At 43.5% G+C, this 20,087-nt stretch overlaps 2 long non-coding RNA genes across 2 annotated transcripts; both read right to left on the bottom strand.

Annotated features, from left to right (window-relative positions):
- Positions 1–3,105: 3,105 nt before the first annotated feature.
- LOC112947949 lies at positions 3,106–5,525 on the bottom strand. Its single transcript, XR_003249511.1, has 3 exons — positions 5,467–5,525; positions 3,931–4,160; positions 3,106–3,126 (listed from the first exon to the last, which is right to left on the bottom strand). It is a non-coding gene; the product is annotated as an uncharacterized LOC112947949 (long non-coding RNA).
- Positions 5,526–5,694: 169 nt separating this feature from the next.
- On the bottom strand, positions 5,695–7,991 carry LOC112947950. The gene is made up of 4 exons (XR_003249512.1): positions 7,963–7,991; positions 7,064–7,182; positions 6,816–6,942; positions 5,695–5,728 (listed from the first exon to the last, which is right to left on the bottom strand). It is a non-coding gene; the product is annotated as an uncharacterized LOC112947950 (long non-coding RNA).
- Between the last annotated feature and the right edge of the window lie 12,096 nt (positions 7,992–20,087).

Here is a 20,087-nt window from a genome sequence, read left to right on the forward strand (position 1 = left end):
CTGGTTGCCCTGCTCTGTCACTCTGGCCTTCATCTCCTCAAAACTCTTTTCATTCACCGGATCAGCCCCGGGTCACTCAGCAGCCTCTTCTCCTTCCACAGGAACCCGGCTTGGCCATCCTGCAGCTACACGGCTCCAGGAAGCAACAAGGTCCAGGTGATCTTCAGGGTGTCCCAGGAAAACACCCAGGGCTCCTTTGCCACCATCACCAGTCTCTACCTGGGCTACAGCCTCTTCCTGGATGTCCCCTGCTCCAGCAGCCTCCACGGGGAGCTGCAGGACACGCTCACAGCAGTGATGAGCCCCGAGCAGAGCAGTCAGTCCCGCCCGGGACACCCATGAACACGTGCAGGAGCCCTTATATCCCCTCATGGTGGGGGGGAGACACCACCCCTTAAAATATTAATTATAGAGTATGAATATGAAAAGACTACCCCAACATAGCAGAAGTCTTTGCAAAAGCATCACACTTTAGTAAGCAGAGGCAGACTGCTGCCAGAGCACATTTAAGACAAAATGCAGAAACAGCAATAGAGGAGCTACCCGAGCTTTTCTTGGTGATGTTGTCAGGTGATGACAAGTCCAGTGGGTGCTGTTGGCTTCAATTGAATGTGGTGTCTGGAGCGGGGGAGGAGCCGCGTTCCCGGGTGCTGCGTGCAGCGCCAGGCGGGACCCTGCTCCCTTGGGGTGCGCTCAGGGCCACGAGCTCGGAGCCGCTGCTGTGTTTTGGCCAAGGGGACGCACAGGCCTGGCGAAAAAAGAGCTGCTTCCTGCCCAGGCGGCTCAGTGCTCAGTCTGGAGCAGCTGCAAAGCTGCAGCCCCTGCCCATGCTCTCACCCCCTTCCCTTTAATAGCAGGATGGCTAGTTGTGCAGTGCGAAAGCAGCGGTCAATGCAGCAGCTTCTGCAGACGGAGGGGAGACAGGGAGCTGTGCAAGGGCTGGGAGGCTCCTTCCAGGGCCACGACTCGATTCCTGCCACATACGCAAGTATCACCCTCACATCTGTGAGACCACAAGCCCAGTTCCCTTTTCTCTGATACAACTCAGCTGACAGAGGGAATTGCTCCCACTGTGTAGTGACAAAACTGGGAGGAGTTTCATTTTCCGTAGCAGAAGTTTATGAACACGGCCTTATCCTCAGCCCCTGCTGCAGGAATCGATGGCGGCACGTGGACAAAGACGCCTTCACACGTGCAGCAGTGTGCAGTGCCACTGTTAAACAAACATGCCCCTGTTAACTTGAGCCTCATTAAAAATACAAGGAGAACACTCATCCTGGCAGCTCAGAGGGGCAATTGGTACAAAAAGATGGGTTACAAACACTCAACAACAATAACAAGGAAGAAACAAAAACCAAGCAAATAAACCAAAAAAAAAAAAAAAAACCCTGTAAACACAGGTAAGGTAAATACCGCAAACAATACCTTTTTAAAAAGAAAATATGCTCTTTTTTTTTTTTTTTTTGGCCTCTTGTCTTGAATCATGGATAAAAGTATTTAACAATCTTTCTCCTCTGCCTAGTTTTAATAGGCGAATCCAGGTGCAGATGTGGGCTTAATTCCAATGCCAAGCTGCCTGCTCCGCTTAATAAAGAGTTTAATGCAATTTAATCCAAAGCAGCAAAGAGCCCTAAGACACCAGCACTAGGGATTCAGAAACCTAATTAATTTTCTGTTGGTCACAGTTGTCACCAAGATTCCCCTTCTTGTGTTTCTGTTAATATGGGAAGCGAAAAAAGCCAATAAAGCCTGCATGTGCACTCAATCGCAACTCCTGGGGAAATGATTAATATTTATGTAAGAAAACGGAGTATTTCCACACCAGAATTATTTAGTTATCTCCCCCTGCTTTGCTGCTCACAAGATTGCTCTGTCATTATCAAAGGGCTCAGCATCAGTGCATGGAGATGCGCGCGGCCGGCTCTGGGTCGCAAGCAGGAAGGGCTGCCTGAGCTGCAGGGCGCCGGGGCGATGCCAGGCGCCCGTCCCGCCCGTTGATGAGCAGCGCCCTGCGAGACGGGCAGTCCTGAGCTGCTGCTCAGCCGCACGCGGCAGTGGGACAGGCAGGGCCCGGCCCCACGGGGACACGGCTGCTGAGAAGAGTGCTTCCCTGCCCAGGAGCCCCATGGAGCCGCCCGGAGACGGAGGCCGGACCAAGACGACGTGTTCTCCTGTCCCCACTCTGGAGCAGCGAACGGACCGCATGGGTCCCCTGCCCTCGCCGGGGGCGGAGGAGCCTGCGCTGGCCCGCACACCATGGCCGCTTGCCCGGGCACAGCCATAAACCCCTGTGCTTTCTGCTCACCTCACTGCTCCTGGCTCGCAGGGCAACAAAGGGACAAGCCTGGTCTCCAACCCGCTCATTTAGGTAAGTTGCTCGAGCAGCCCTCCTTGCCCAAGCTTGCTGCTGTTAAGTAGGCATTTTAGCTGCTTGAGATGCTGGAAAAGTCACATTTTTCTACTCTTTTTTCTCCCTCTTTCAGGCTGTTATGTTTATTCAAGATGAAAGCCAGATGTTATATTAATATAAGAACGGCTTTCCTAAAGGGAAACATTCATCAGCACAGAAGCAGACAGTGTAGCTTTGCTGCAAATTACTTAAATTCCTCCTTTTTTTTCTTCTGAGCAGGAAATCCAAGAAGATGTATTTCAGAGCAACAGCTTTGTGACTGCAGAATAAAAGCTGTTTACCCTAATCCCTTTAAAAGCTGGTAACAGGGGTTTAAATGCACTGAAGTTTGAAAATGTTTAAATTTAAAGTGCAGACACAAGTATAAGCCTAAAATATTTCAAAATAAGAAATGTTTGAACAGTTTGCATAGTAAATACACCTCAAATAGCAGACTATTACCAAACCAGCTGTGTTCTTTCCACGTCATGTGGCTATTGATTTTCCCTACAGCTTATCTTCTCAAAACTCGGCCTTGAAACATTTTATACTGATTTAAAATATAAGGCTTTATACTGAAATCTGTAATTTTTGTGGTTAAGATTCTAGTTACAATAAAATCTTGGACAACTTACCTTTGGTTACTCCTCTCTCTCATTTCGTTCTTTTCACAAGGACTTCTCCACACTGGTCAGCACCAACGGAAAACACAGCATGTTTTCTCACTGTGAAAATCACTGTGCAAACAGAAATAGAAAGCATTTGCAAAGGAAAAATGACTTTGCAGCTCACATTAGCCTGGCCGCACTTCCCTGATGCCAACACTCCCTGGCAGCTCGTGCCTGTGCCCTGCACCCTCTCCAGGGCTGAGGGTGGGTTAGAAATGATCCTTTAGGAATGTGACTTTTTCCTAAACAAATACCAGAATGCACAAGCTGCTTACACAGCTAAAAAAAAAAAAAAAAAAAAAAAAAAACACACTCTGAAGATATCTTGTCCATGTATAATGTATAACTTGCAATATTTGAATAAACAAGGTATACACAAGGGATTTCTAATATCGTATGTTCATTAAAAAAAATCATAATCGCAATACCTCGGGTTCTGGAAAGCTTGTTAAAGGTCTCATACAATTACCTGTTTACAGCAAATTTTTATAACCTTATTATTAAATATTTCCATTATGCCATTACTGGAATATTTTAAAAATTAATATTTTTCTTTAAGTTACAAAAGATTATATTAGCATAACTACTTGGCAAAAATATGTTCCAGCCGATTGAGCTAATTAGCTTTTAATAATGAGACCTAGGCAATGCATTTATAAACCAAGCTACTGAAGCTTAATGCTTTCAAAAGCCATCACATTTACAAGTTAATATAGTGTAAATTATTCATGAGCATCTTATAAATAAGTGTAATAAGTTATTTCCTGGGCTAGTGTTGCCTGAGAATGAGATTCATCTGAAAAGTGGTTTTAGAGCTTTGTGTGAGCTCCTATTTACTGACTTGGTAGCTATCTCTGGGATGAAATTTTATACCTTTGGCAGGAGAAGATGAGTCGCCAGGTGAAATCTTCAGTCCATGGTCTTGCTGAGACTTGAAAAACTCAGTGTTTTTGCAGTAAGCAGATGCTTCAGACACACTCAGTTTAACGCTCAACGTTTCTCTTGCTGGCAAGCACTTGGGGCTACCAAAACCAAAGCAGCCTCCCCGCTACCAGCAGCAGTATTGTCCGTGGCCTCGCACTGCTCTGCAGAGAGGTGCAAACCTGGAACAAAAGCCGCCTCCGATGCACATTGCTGTCCTGCTGGGACAAGCCCTGGCCCTCCTTCCTCCCACCAGCCTTCTAAGAAGTGACTGGCTCAAAAGAAACCTCCCAAATATGAACCAAAACCCCCGCAACATTACATATCGATATACATACATTTTCACACATATAAAACATATATAATATATACATATGTATTTTAAGCACAAGCTTTTGTTTTTATTTTATATACAAATCTGCATGTTCTAATTGTCACTTAAGAGCAGCAAATGAGCACACAGCTGAGACTGGCCCGTGCGCTCGTCAGAGTGCCTGTGTGAGCAGCATCTTCCGCTTCCTGATTGATTGTTTTCCCGTGGACACCATTCTAGCTCTTGTCTCCTTTCCGTTATCGCTGTTGCCAATACAGCGTTTTAGAGCATCGCTAGACACTGGTCTTTTCCTGCAGCACTGTTCGAAAAGGTGCCTTTCCCCTCATCTGTCATTATTTAGGGTTGTTTGGATTTCATTAGGTTTCCTTGGGTTTTGAGGCCGCAGCAAGAGCTCTCTGAGGCTCACAAGGAGCTATGTGGTTCTCCTCATATTTCTGATCAGAATAATTAGATACAAATGGTATTTCTTTTTTTAAAAAAGAGGAAACAGTGGATTTCACAATTGCTGGTTGAGATCCAGAGACTGCTTGTTTTCTTTTGAAAAAGTAATTTGGCAAGATTTATTTATATGACCAGGAACTAGGATGGGAGGGAACTTACTCACCGAACCATGTTCCTCTTACTTCTTACACAGAGAAGCTGCTCAGGATTAATGAATCTCTGCACATTTAAATTTAAGGCATTAATCTCAATCTGAAATATTGAAACAACTTCATTATCCATGTTCATTTGCATAATGATAAAATAAAGCAGAGCATTTCTACCAAAACATCTGCCGCTTACTGAGGCGTTTGTCCTCCTCCAAGGTCAGCTCAGGGATGTGGAGGGAAGCCTCAGGACACACCAGTGACCGTCACCAGCTTCTCCCGCAGCTGGTAGCAGTTTAAGGTACATTTTAGTGTGGTTTTCTCAACCAGAACCATGCAGCAGTCTGTGACTGTTCTTTAGCTGTTATGTGGACTTACTGGGCCATCTGTGCACACCCATGCATGCACACACATGCACTCGCAAAATAAGTCTAAATCTCTCCCACCAAAGAAAGAGAATTTAAAAAAAAAATCACCATTAATTTGGAAAAGAGCCTCATATTTCTAAAGGGGGTCAAAAATGCATTTAAATCTGTGAGGTCTACCTGCTCTGGTGGGTGATCTTACCTCCAGGCTTCTTGGCCACACAGTTGAATTCAGTTTTGTAGCAGGAGCAGAAGGAAACGGGACACCAAGCTGGGCTGCAGGAGGCCACGAGGGATGCGAGAACTCCCGAGGCACCTGTGCAGGTGTTCTGCAGGTAGGAAGAGATGGGCAATGCATAGTTCTCTGCAGAACCTTTATGAATATTCAGTGTTTCATGAACATGGCATCTCCTACCAGCTCGGCTTCAAAGGACACCTCCATTTGCTGATCAGTGATGCTCAGGCTTCAAAAACACAAGAGAATGGTGCACTTAGAGGTTTTTATAAAAATTACCATGCTTTTCCCTATTCAGCTTCTCAAGGATGACCTGATTTTGTGGAACAGATACTTTAAAACATCTTTTGGTGCAGAAAGTTCCTGGGGCCTGTGTGGGGCAACCCCACCAATGTCATCTGAGCATCCCACACTGCCTGCAGCCCAGCGATGCTCATTTTGCCCACGGCTACAGAAATATTTTATTTATAATCACTGTTATTTGAAAAACATTTTTTCTCCTGTCCTTCTTCCTAAAGGTCTCTGGCAGTTTGACATTTTTTGCAGAGCTTTATAATTATTATCTTTTTTTTTTTTTAATCTCCACCATTACTAATGCATTTAATCTCTCGTTAGTTGCTTATTCACTAGGAATAGTTATTACTTTGCTGCTTTGATATTCTACTTTGAAATGATAATTTACTTGATATGGTAATCATGGTCTAGATATTATCAATAACTGTGTTAGGAAGAGCGGTCTGGACACCCTGGCTGCAACCTGATGAAATATTGGTGTTTCTCCTCGTCAGTCCTGTAAATATTGCTCTTCTGTGGCAGGGACTCTGGGGTGAATTATGTGGCCATGCAGAATGAGAGGTGATACTTTAATCCAAACCATTGCTGCCAAGGCAGGGTGTATAAACGGTGTCCTACAGGCTTTACAGGATGGGATAGCAGTACAGGACTTGTTTATGGTCCTGATTGTCCACTTCATTTAAAAGTTATTAAGTGGATATATAGCCAAGCGGTAGCAGGAACTTGCCCTTTGTGTCCTGTGTCATAATTCAGTTATAACTATTTTAAAACTATTTCTATCAAGTTTGGTTGACTGGTAGTGTATATCTGAGGGTGGAAAAAAACAGTCTGTTTTCAACTGAAATTTTCCTTCCCTTCCTTCCTTGTTTTCCCCTTGATTCTCATAAGCACTGGCATCACTCAGCAACTCCAGTGGAAAAACACAGGCATTCCCACCCCAGCATCCACCCATCCCGCGGACCTGCTCCGGTGATTTGACCTGTGATGTGCTGGGGCTGCTGAAGGGGACAAAAATCACTCACCTTACTGAAGATACTCCCAAATCCCAGTTTTAAAACACTGAGGAACTTCAGAAGAGGAGTTCAGTGCTGGCTCTAATCAGATTCCTCTGATGGAAGACAAAGCTCAAATCATCTGTCCTAGTTTCCACTTAGCCAGAAAAAAAAAAAAAAAAAGCATTTTTCAGATGTTGCTTACATTAGTTTCATGCTAATTTTGCTGCTTTTTGACATGAAAGAGGTGCCAGAAAACATATAAAGCCATGTACTACCTGAGAACCTGCTGCTTGCGAACAGCCCGTGTATTCCTTCCCTTTACGGATGGGCAAAGAGAAGCAGCTGAGGCAGCACTGGAGAATTGCCTTGTCACTTGTGATTACATTCACTTAGGCTGAAAAACAGTGAGGAACTCAGTCAGACTTCTACTGGAAAGAAACAAAATAGCTTCTCTCTTTCACATCAGATTACAAAACAAATATGAGAACGTTGAATCAAAATATTTTATGATAATGAATTCAGATACACACTGCTCAGAAATACATTGCATTTTGATATACATTTGGCAGCAGAGAGATGGGGATGAGGGCAAGCTGGGCACCCGGCCATGGAGCAAAGCTCCTGCCGAACAGGGAGGGGACAGGCTGGGCCCCTGTGCTCAAAAAAGGGGGATCTCAGCCACTTAATGCTGGGGGGGCAGGCAGCGCTGCCCAGAGGCCAGTCCCTTGGCCGGGCACCGCTGAGAGGTCTCCTGTCTCCCACATCCCTGCTTGGAAGGGAATCGTGCTTCTTGGCATTTTGCTCCTGCTGCATTTTTCTCTTCTCCATTTTGTGCTGCTAGGAGCAATCAAGGTCTGCTAGCAGGGTTCTTTTCTTCAATTTGGCAGGTAATTCAAAGCTCTAGGTGTTGATGCTTAACTGTGCTCAGGGCACTAGCTCTCATCTGGGGAGAGGGAGGACTTCATCCTCTCTTCTTTCCTATCTCATATTCTTTTCTATGTTAACAAAGGGAGAAGTTGGATGACTTCAGGTCAATAATCTCTTCCTTAGACGTAATCAAGGATGCATGGAAATCTGGAAGCACAGTTGCTGTCTTTGCCTTTTCTGCCTCTGGTTTTCCTCTCTCACCTTATATACTATTAAAAAAAGAAAAAAAAAAAAAAGTATTACCTACCTCAAGCTCTCCATTTCATGAATGTGTCTTCAAAGAAGATTAAATCAGGCAGAAGAATGGCATCGACAGCTTGCTCACACAAACTGCAGCTGCAGCAGAGCACCACGAGGAAATTCCCTCTGTACACCTGGACCTACAAAAACAGGAACCTCAAAACAGCAATTGATTCACAGCCACATTTTGCACCCTTCTTTATACACCCATCCAATAAATATCTTCAAGGCAAAGAATGTATTTGTACAGGTACCAGCAATCTGCAAAGCACAGGTATGGGTGTGGAGATCTACAGATGTGCTAATTAGCAAGTATTGATTTTGGAGAGACGCTGGTACCTCAGCACTGCTTAGCCTGACTCTGCTGCAGGATGCAGCGATCCTGCACTCAGGAGAGTGAGCAGTGACAAACACAGCCGGCTCCTGCTCCCCCAGAGGATGCAGGGGGATTAGAGACTATCTCAAAAACCGTTTGTTTTGTTAAAAAGCCAATATGCTCATTCATTCTGCCCACATTTCTTCCTAACTGTCAAACTCCCAGAGAGCATAAGCAAACATACAGAGTGGGCAGGGAGCTGCCTGGAGTTTCTTGGGAGATTCGTGTGGGTGAAGCAGCAGTAAAATCCTTCAGTCATCGTTCCAACTAAAATAATAATAATAATAATAATAATAATAATAATAAAAATCCTGCAGGTAAAAACTGTCACGGAATGCCTTGCATTGGCCCAGCATTTGCAGGTGACTGGCTGCTCCAGATACACACCCATCTCCATGGGAGAAGGGTGAAAAAGCAGAGCATTTTCACCTGCACGGACGGGGGCACTGATATATTTTCAATATTTCAAATTCCTCTGCAAAGTACATAAACTTGGGTCAAAGACTATGGGCCATAGTTTACTGATCTTAAGCAGTATTTGTTTATGAGAGATATTCATAGCAGTTCCTCCTGCAACATACGTGTTTTTATGTGCCAAAGAAGAAAGAAAGATGAAAATAGTCCCAGAGCAGCCATGGAGAACCCAGGAGCCCTCATGCCATTTCCCTGGCCATCTACATCAAGGCACAACACTGCCCTCCTCACCTCATTTGGATTTGGTTTCCCAGTCCAAGTATTGATGTTTGGTCTTCAGTTTCCTACTGAACAGGATAGTGCAGTTGGAGACCATCAGGAACGGCAACAGCTAGCAGTGCTTTGGAGGGAAAGTGCTGTAAGAGAAAGATTTTTAAATAGGTGTTTTTTAAATGAAGTCAAAGAAACAGCCAGATATTGAGGTAAAGTCTCCAGCACCAAACCTCCTTGGGGGGGTTTTGTGCATTGCGGCCCCATCCTGAGGCAGCGTCACTGAAGGGCACCAAGCCCTCCTAGGCCCAGCTCCCTTAACAGTGTCATGCAAACATTTGCTGTGCAGTCCCTGCTTCTGAGGAGAAAAAGAAAAGAGAAAAAAAAGGGGGAAAAAAATGGATAAATTCTTCCCTCCGGCCGGGGTTGTCTGTGTGGCTGGAGATGAGGAATCGATGCGCTCAGTGAAGCTGCACGAGGGAGGCAGAATAGGAGCTTTTGGGGCAGGATGAGCACAGGTTTTTCTAAAATGTTCTCAGCATGTTGTAACCTAAAACATGAATGTCAGCAAATGTCTAAATATACCCTCATAACCCACATTGCAGAATCCCTTCCACGAGCTTCTATCTAATATTTCCCAAGTTTGAACAGTGTGAAGCTTCCCTGAGGGTGCCATTTAGCTGGTACATCTCATCTGCAGTTTCTGCATCCTCTTCAGGGGATGCTATGCTCAATGCTTTTCCTCTGAATATTGTAAGAGAAGAAAAAAAAAAACTCTTCAAAAACAATTCCCCAAATAGTCCACTGGTCTCTTCTTCTGCAGCACACATGCACCAATCCCAAAACAAATGATGAGACTGAAGGCTGCTTAATGTAAGCTTGTGTTTAGGAGGGTGAAATGAAAGTTCATGCTCTGATTTTAAGAGCCCTGATGAATACTGGAAAAAAAATCAAAGCCATTGAAAGCTGTGGGGGATAAACACTTCTGAAAAATGTACTGCTTTACAGCCATTAGGATTATTATATTAATATTCATTCCTAAAGTCTACATTTTATCAGCCCATAAATATATCACATATGGTCTAAATTCTCCCATGCAAGGGAATGACAGGTTAGGGTTAGCGTCAAGAAACCCATCTGTGCCTTGAGCAGATGTTGTGCACCTGATGCAGTAGGCAAGGGGAAACAGTCCCACACAAACACACCCCTAGTCCCAGGTGTTAATAAATAAACCACGTGCTGTTCCCAAGTACCCATCCATCCAAAAAGACTCCTCTTCAATCAGTTGCAGGAATTGTCAGGTTGGATGGTTGCAACATCTTTAAGACCGTCACCCCGCACTTGTAAGGGCGATAAAGGTGTGTCAGTGAGGATTACAGTTGTGTTTCACAGTTCGGGCAATGCTCAGAGAGCACTGCTGCCTCCCACCACTGCCTTTCTAGAAGTGGGATTAAACACTGATTAACCCCTGCCCAGGTTAGCAGTTCCTCGGCTCCAGGTCACAGCCCTACAGCATCCCCACCAGTCCCCTGCACTTTACCTCCTCAGGCAGCAGGACTGGCCTCCGAGTCCCGTGGTGGACACCAGGTGGCACTTGTAAGTGGCATGGTTGCATTACGAGATGTTCATTAGTAAAATATTTGTCACAGAAAGTAGTGAAACGGCAGAGCTTCAGAAATATTCCTCTTGCAAGGGCTTGGAAACAAAAAATGGTGAAACAGAGCTATTAATTGGTAACAATAAAGTCCTCGGGAGAACAAAAATCTAACCTTTCCCTCTGAAATCCTTTTTGTTCCTTGTCCCATAAGCTCACATTTTAAGAGGAATGTTTTTACAGTAAACTTAAAGTGAATTGCGGTTTATATTTATGAGGCATAAAAATTAATAGACTTTTTAATGATTTTTTTTCCATGCTTCATCACAGGAATTTTTGTATTATCTGATAGTGAGATTGGAACCAATCAAGCGCAGATGGCAATAGTTGAGCACTTACCACCACCGAATGAGGAAGGGGGTAACCAGCGTCTTTCCACAGCTCTGATCCTGCAGGAGAGATTAGGGACAGAGTCAAGTCCTTTGTTCCCTTTCCAGATGCAGGGGCAAGGATTGAGGAGGAGGATGTGGGACTCTGCCCAGCTGGGCCTGAGCAACCACGTACGTGTCCCACCAGCCCCCGGCGCTGCAGAAAGCCTCAAGTCTTTGGCTAACAGTGATCTTGGCAAGAGAGGACGGCAGCTCCAGTGTGCTTCCATACAGACATAGTTTGGACTCCCACCAAGAGCTCTTAGTTATTAGGCAGCAATCACGAGGCTGGCTCTCGAGGATATTTCTTAGCCATATGATATCAATTAAGTCTGCATCTTCTGACCGCAAGGAACTGACATTACCTCACACACAAGCAGAATTCAATTCCTGATCTCCCGCTCTCCACCTTTGAAGTCAGTAATGCCAAATTTTTCCCACATTCCAGGGGGAGGCTGCAGCTATGCAGAATATGTGGATGCCTTGCATTTGGTTTTAACAGAGCCACCCAACACGTGTCCTGGCTGGAACAGACAACAGCAGTGAAAGATCCGCTTGGCCGTGCAATGCTGAACAACATACTTACTAGTCCACCAAACAAAACATGGGCTGGTGAATCTACTCATTGTGTTCATCGAAGGAAGCTCGCCTGGTGACATGTTCCGTTTCTTTTTGATTGCTATATTAACTGAGGACTTTCTTTACACACCACTAATGCGCAGCCATCGTTACTGGGGTGTACAGGAACTAAGGAACATTCTATTCTTAATACGCTGCAAAGCCTAACGCTTCCAGGGCTTGGGCTGAGATAGCCAAGCTGCCGTCCGCATTACATGGGCAAACCAACCAGCGAGGGCACCCAGACCAGAAATAAGGGGGTGATCAGGCTGCATGTGGTGATTTGTACAAAAAGAAAAAGTTAATGTCACCTACTAGCTCTTACAGAGCTGGAACAAGGTGCAAGTTTCAAACCTCCCACACTGGGAAATTATTCATATTCCAACCACAAACATTTAACATCAACTGAAAACATAAATCCCATTTAGATTTCCATACAGACCTGCAGATCTGCACAACAGGTACTGGATCAACAGGTACTTCTTCAATTCTGCACAGACACATTCCTAGGGTTACAGATGTGGTTGTCAAACCACAGCGACCCAGCCATGCAAAATACTGCAGGAATCTAAACAGAAAATTTTCTAAGTAGAATTGTTTGATTGAATGCTATATTTTCCTTTGAAGACAATTTATGTCTTCTCAGCTTATCATTACCCTTGTCCATTTTAATGCTAATATTGTAATTTAAGACTGTGGAATGAAATGGGAAAATATTTTTGTCAGATTAAGTTGGCAGAGATTTTGTATCTACAATGTTATGCAAAATACATAGATTCAACTGTTCTGTCAGAACAGAAAAACAGGCATAATTCCTAAATCACTTGAAACTAATATATTCCAAATTAACAGTTCTCTTGCCAATTAATGAAAAAAATGCCTATGACCAATTGCAATGAATGTACCTTTTTCATAGCTATATCAAACATATTGACATTTTTATGAGGAAGAAAGCTATCACCTGATATAAACTTTATCTCAAAAAAAAACAAGTTTTGTAATTAATGTTTAAAAAAAAAGAAAAGAACTAAATATTTGTTGGACTTCCATAGATGCTGCTTAACAGGTCAGTAATGGTCTTCTACATTTTTCATTGCTGTGTTCTGTTTCCGGGAGTCAGGATGATTTATTACCACATATTAGCCCAACAGGGAATTCATGTGAAATTTTGGACTGATTCACCATGCTCTAGACAAAACTTGTCAATATATCACATGTTAATCATTTTGACCAAGACAGCAAAGCTCAAGTAATGTATTTGGGATTAGTACCAGAAATGTTTTCATATTTGTTGTTCAAAGAGATTTCTTTCTTTCACAATCACAAAGAAAAGAATTATTGGTAAATCCTACAGTTTAGAGGTTTATGGATGAAGGGATTTTTATTTCCACTTCAGGCCTATTTCAAGGGATGATGTGATATTTATGACTTTGATAAGGTTTCAGGCATTTGGATGAAAGCCAAAGATAAGACACTCACAGTTAAAAGGATCCAGCTGTAAAGCAAAGCACTAGAGAGGAGAATAACTAAGAGTCTGACTGTTCTTTGAGACCTTTCTCTTTAAAATGTATTTTCCAGCATGTTCCATATGATAATACTCACTTGTGCTTCTCCACAGCATAGTCATAGTCAAATATCACCACAGTGCAGGTCATGCTGCTTTTAGAGAGGGGCTTCCCTAAAAGCCCCATGGTTTCAGCCCTTGGTGCTTCAAAAACTGGACCCTCAGGGACATGACATGAAGGATAAAAGCAGGGAGTCCTCCTGACGTCCTACCATCACATGGTTTTTAACCAGAGATGTTCACAGAGAAGAGTCAGTATCCAAAAAACACTGAAATCAATATTGCCACAGTTGGGTAAGGAAGCTAAAACTTTGTGGAGTTCCAGCTGCAGGGCACTTACATGAAAAAGGAGTGCTGGGTTCAACACCCCGAGCAATGGCCTTCAGCTAAGACATGCACATCCTGCCCAGCTCAATTTATTGCTCAGTTGCAGTTTTGGAGTTTCCTGCTGCTGACATATGTCCTCTTTTCAAGCCAAGTCTTCATTTATGTTAGTTTTTGGCTGACATTCACTTGTCTTAACCATCGATCTGGTGTCTATTTCCCAGCTGTGCCCTGGCCCCCTCACTGCATACCTGCCCGTGCCTGCTGCCAGCAAGAGCCGGGCTTATAGAGACAGCAGGGGCCCTTGCATGAAGCCCCCCAGCATTTGTGGAGTGCTCTACTAGCATTCACTCACCCACACGATGCGCGTAATCAAAGGCCCTGTCACTCATGGGCAAAATAAAGCTGAACTACAGTTGTCCAAATGGCCCTAAGTTTGACATTTCTGAGCTTTGTAGGGCTAGACTTTCTAATGCTTTTTGCTTTTTTTTTTTTTCTCTCTCTCTGTGTTGAAGAATTTGAAGACTAGGAAAAGACTACGAATACTTGTCAGTAATGGAAGGATTTTAGAAAGAATCTCCCTCCAGGAGTAATAACAATAATACGACTGAGCCTGAGTGACAAGAGAACTCTATTACCAGCAAAACAAATTCGTTTCTCAGGCGTACGCACCCTTATGGAGTCACAACGTATGTGGAAGCAATAAGGGTATTCCCAGAAAGCTTCCAGAGGCGGAGGCGCTAGACTCCTTTCTGCCAGACCCACGCACTGGGACTAGGAGACACTTCTCACCTTTGCTGGCAGTTTTTAAACAAGCTTCTGTCCTGCCTATAAGAGGAAATAACGTGAAAATAGTGAAACAGGAGCATTTCAAGGACAAAGCAAGGGACCCTGGCCCTCTTTTGGACTTCAATACTGCTAAGGAAACACCAGTCCTGCTGCCACCAGTTCTGAATGATTTAAAATGTTTCCACTGGTGCAGGTCTAGGAGTTTCCCTAGCACCAAGGTAAGGTATCTGTCTGGAACAAAACCACTAAACTATGAGAAATATTGGGAGTTTTGTGGCAGCAGGTCCAAGAACCATGCCAGGAAAGACTTAGTCATGGAATAGCAGCAGGTTTTCTTTACTTCACTAGGTCATGCTTTTTGGTGTCTGATATCCAAGAGTTACAAAATTTCAGTCCCATTTTTGAAAGAAAACGTATTACTTAGTCCCAGCAGCTGAGGGAGCTGGACCTTTTAAAAAAAGAAAAGATTTCTCTATCTTAAAAACATATCACTCAGTTCTGGAGGTTATTACGGCCGTCCCAAAGCTACACGTGCAGAATTCAGCCTCCTGCTTTGGCCACAGGCTGTGCTGTAGCAGGGCTGAAGCTGCAGCCGTGTGCTCCGCATTCTTTTGGCTTCGCAACTTAGACTTCATTCCTCCCAAACTCAGGCCAATAATCACTTTAAGCATTTGTGTGTTCCTTCTGAAACCACGCACACACACCTGCACCCCTACACAGATATGCCACATGCACCCAGAACACATGCAAACTTTCATTAGGGTCTATATAGTCCAGTATTACACACTTACACATTAACTAGCTGAACCAAGAGTGACTATGGATAAAAACAGTCCAGATATACAAAGAGTGGAAGGAAAAAAATAAAGCTGAAAATCCTTTGATGCTGCTAAGCAGACAACAGGGTTGCCTCACATGAAGTCACACTAAGACCGAGTAATTTGTCCCTACTATGGAGAGTACAGAGCAGAACTTGGAGATATATAGGCAAGAAATAGAAATCAGTAGTGATATGATAATTTTTTCCCCCTTATGGAGATTGTGGCTTTTCAATTTGGGGCAGAACCAACCACAAGGGCACATATTCAGCTGCAAAAATGAGGCTAGAACAGGAATAAATGGGATGATATTTGCCTACTCTCACTGTATTAAAGAGCTGTGGCTGTGGGAGTCAACAGATTTAAAACAGCTTTAAAGAGTTACTACTGATTTAAAAAAAAAAAAAAAAAAAAAAAGCACAGCATGTGCTTCACCTCTTACCTCATGGCTACATGCCACCATTGACTTCAATAGCTCAGCAGGGTTCACATACAGACTAGGCATTTCCACACAAAATAAGAACATCAGGTGGTCCTGGCTGAGGTAGGTAGATTTAAACACTCACCTTTAAGGCAGGCACAGGAGCCAGGAGAGGGAAGTCCCGCGTGGAGAGCAGGGCATTAGAGGAGCCAGGCTCTGAATCCGTGAGCAGCCACCGCTGCCGCTGATTCGGGGCCAAGGAAGAGGACCACACAGCTGCCTGGTACTGCAATTCTACATTACTACAGGGTTACATTTTCAGGTTACATTTTATTGTGTCTTCCTGAATTTATTTTACTGCTTTTCTGAAGGCATCAGTCTGCAGCCCAGGGCCACTGTTACCACCACATTATCACTGGGAGCCATCTAGGGGTGTGGGGTGGCCTCACTGCCACAAGTCCCCCATGCTGGGAGCTCCAAGCAGTTTAGGGGGGGAAAAAAGGGAGAGGGAGAGAAAGAAATATCTATTTTCTGATGTTAAAGGGGAAAAAAAAAAAAAAAAAAGATCAACTGAGGTTTCTACGGAAAAATACTGGATGCTGTAGCTTGCAAGACAGCAAATATATTTTAAAAGTTTGCTTAAAGTTGGCCCTTAGCCCTATGGGTCCTAATCCAATGCCAATCTATAGTCAATACTTTATATAAAAAACACCATACCAAATTCACTATTTGTAATGAATATTTCTCTATAAAATGCGGAGCAAATAAGCACATATATTTTTAGGAGCACTTTAAGTGTTTCACCATAAAATTTTATTTTATATGAATTACCTAAATTAGAATTTTGGGTTTTGTACCTGTGCAAACTGCTTTATTTTTACCTCACTGATGCCAGGTGGTGTAGACATTTATTTTTATTTTGAAATTTTGATTGAGTTTATTCAATTGTTTGTTATCAATGGTGACTTACCAATAGAGCCTGCTTCAGCCTGAGGGTTGCTGAGAGAGACCGCACAGGCTCGGGGCCGCCCGTCGCAGTTGGCAATAAGCACTGGACCTTTTTGGCGAGAGACTACAGTAATCATAACAAATAGGACTGAAAAGTATTGTCTGCTAGGAACAAATGTTGAATCAAAAGCACATTTCAATTTTGGAGCCAGATTTTTCTTGAAGTGAGGTTTTCAGAGACGAAAACATTACATCACCTTAAGTGGAAAAAAAAGACAGGATATAGTGAGAAGTTTTAAGGCAAATAAACCTTAAGTTTGACAAATATATTACTCTTCACTATTACTATCAATTTTATCCAGGCATCTATGGAACTTCTTGCATTTGTATATCAAGCATATTAAATCCCCAACTTCCCAAGAGCCTTGACTGTTGAAACAGGAAACTACAGAGGAATAAGAAACAGGATTTCTTTAAGTGGTTTAAAAGTACCATTATAATTCTTATTATTATTATTTAGACTTGAAAATTGAGTTTCTTATTTATCTAAACATTGCAACAGCAATGTGTAAGCCTAACAATGAGCTCTGCTAGCCATACAAATATGACTCAGTGAAAGGATAAGCCCCTTTTGGAGAAAATTCTATTTATTCTTCATAGGAGGAAGCAGCTGAAAAATCCAGGCATGAAATCGTATTATCCAGCTATGCTTTTTTTTTTTTTATTATATTTATGGTCTCTTTGGTAAAATCAAAAGAATGCACTTCTGTGTAATGGGGCATAGTTTGAATGGCACAGTAACCATCACACCATAAAAAGCAGAGTTGCGCTGCCTGATTACAAAAGCATGTCCTCGCCTCAATCTCTGCACAATGCAGCTGTTTACATCACTGGAAGTTTAAAATTGGAGTCACTTGAGAACTAAAATTGCATGTGATGTGATAGAAAATACGAAGCCTGGGCTGCCAATTTCAGAGCAATTTCCAGAAGTTGGGGAGCTTACTGATAAAATTATGGGATGTAGGACATGCAGTATTCATTAAAATCATTCTTTCTTCCTTGCATCATAAGATTTTATATCTTGGCTCTTCACCGTGGGTCTCCGTGAATTTAGAAAGAGGTACCAGCAAATAAGAGAGGGCACTAACGAGGTTTTGAGGGATGGTACCTATTACCTCCACTGTTTTTTTCTTGAATATGCTGCCTGCTACTCTGTGTTCATTTAGCACTATGGTATACGAAATCTTGGGACAAAATCTTACATCATGCACTGCAAGTTCCCAGAGTTTTCTTTCTTATAAGAAATCATACTGGCCTTTTTATTTTCTATTGCCACCCTCCTAGATCACATAAGCCAGCAAAGATGTCCAAGATAATAGATGGTATGGCAATAACTCAATAAAAACAGTTCTTAACAGGATGCCTTTGATTCTTCCCTGATCTATCTAGCATATACTGTATGTAGTATATTTTATACTTAAATCTTTTCCCAAGAATCCTCTGCTTCCCAAAATAGCACTAAGGCAAGAGTCCTCCACCCAGATACTATACATGAATACACAAAGATTATGCCCAGCTGACACATCTGGGACAGTTGAAACAACCCCATGTTTGCCATATAGAGTTTATGTTTGGTCACAACCTACTTGGGGTGAGATCTTGGAACTCCTTTCTCCTTTCCTTACTTCCAGCTTAAGGCCTATGCAGACCTTGTGTATCAGGCTGATCTTCAGCCCTCCAGGGAGCTGCAGGATGAGCAGGTCCTTTAAGCTATGGTGATAAACACACACACATACACACAATGGTTTAAATTGTCTTGGATGAATAAGAAATTTGTCAACAGCAAGTGAAGCAAATGTTGTAATGTTCCATCTCTAAGGTTTTACAATGGTGGTTTTGGGGCCAAAACCGGACAAGGCCTGTCAGATATGATTAGGTAATCTCACAGCCACTTCCCCTACGGAAGGAGCACCGGAACAGTTCTGCTCCTTTTGGACACAGGGAGAGGTCGGCAGGGAGGAAGCAGCCTCCTTGCAGGGGCATCAGCACCTTGCACACGCGTGGCCAGGAGTCACTACTACGTGTCCCCAGACTGAGATTGTAAAGCAGGCAGTTACCTCCAGCGAGGTAATTCAATTACCTCTGATAATATTGTGCCCAGCAACATTCCAGTAAATTCAGTTGTCTGTGATAAATAACTCTATGCCCTCTGTAACTTTGCACCAGGCTGAGAAATTTGGCTTGTAAGGTCGCAACCTTTCCGAACAACCTCAAAACTATTTAAATAGAAAATGAATGGACTGGAAAGCCAGTACTGAGCTAAGTAAGAGTACCACACTTTTTCTTCCTTGGCTGTTAAATGATCTTTTGGGGTATAAAGCTTTTTTCAACTGTTACAGCTAGCTAGCTATCGTTTCACCCATCTTTATTAAATCTGAGTGTGTGTCAGCTCAATGTGCTTTGATTGCCACCTGGACAAACGTTACCAGCCTTTCACATAGTCTGACAACACTTAATCTGCAAAATTAGAGCTAACGTTCTGTTTTCCTTAATTAACTTCATTGGACCGGTCAAACTTATTTTTCTCTCTGGCTAAGATGCACTTAGCTGCTTGTCTAAAGCACACAAATTATCTCATAGCCTAGTTATGCTGCTGACACAGGGTCATGAAAAATGTGCCAGCAAAACAGAATCCCCAGCGCTCCAGCAGACAACAATGAACCTCATATTTCACTCTAACTTGGCAATTAAGTCGGAACAAATATCTAGGGAGAGGAGACGTTCTCTAGGATTTCAAGCAGAATAAACCACTGCTGATGAATTAGTTGGGACCCACTGCAGTGCCCAGGCAAAACAGAGGCAATTGGAAAGCTCAGTCCTGAACCTTTACTGATAGCACAGACCTGGATTTCTGTAACAAGGCACAGAAAAGGCAGTAACAGGCAGCACTAGCACACGCTGGTTGAGGAAAGCTTGGCACGAGCCAGCACCACTTCATCCTTCAGGTATCAGAAGTGCTGTCAGCCTTCACGGACCATTGCAGTGTTGCACGGTGGGGAGGTGCCACTCAGCCAGATCCCAGCAGGAACACTCAGAGGAGCAGCCCTGCGGGGCTCCCCCCAGCTGCTCTGCCACACCACACATCCCAACATCCCCTCTCGCCACCAAGGCAACCTAGAGAACACAGACGGGTCGGAGAAGACTGTGGCCTTTTACGCTGTGCTCTGAATAGTCTCATGCTGGATCATCTAAATACTCCCGGGACATGGGTAGGGTCACACAAACGCCAGCATGTGCCTGTTGCTGAGATGCAAAGGCTACAAGGAACAGCGAAGGCTTCCCCTGGCATGCGCAGAGCTGCCTCAGGGAAAGGCAGAGGGAAAGCTGCAAATGTGGGGAGAATCAGGCCCAAAGGCCACGAGAGTCACAAAGTTAAGCACGGTGCATTAGTCAAGGGCGCTGTCAGGATGTATCGCAGTTTCAAATTTCACCTGTTCCTACATTTTGGATTTTATGGATATAAAAATATCCCACAGTTGACTATGTCATCATTTAACCTCATTTTTTT

This window comes from Nothoprocta perdicaria, unplaced genomic scaffold (assembly GCF_003342845.1).
Source record: "Nothoprocta perdicaria isolate Ctin4 unplaced genomic scaffold, notPer1 scaffold_25, whole genome shotgun sequence".
Classification (NCBI taxonomy): Eukaryota; Metazoa; Chordata; class Aves; order Tinamiformes; family Tinamidae; genus Nothoprocta; species Nothoprocta perdicaria.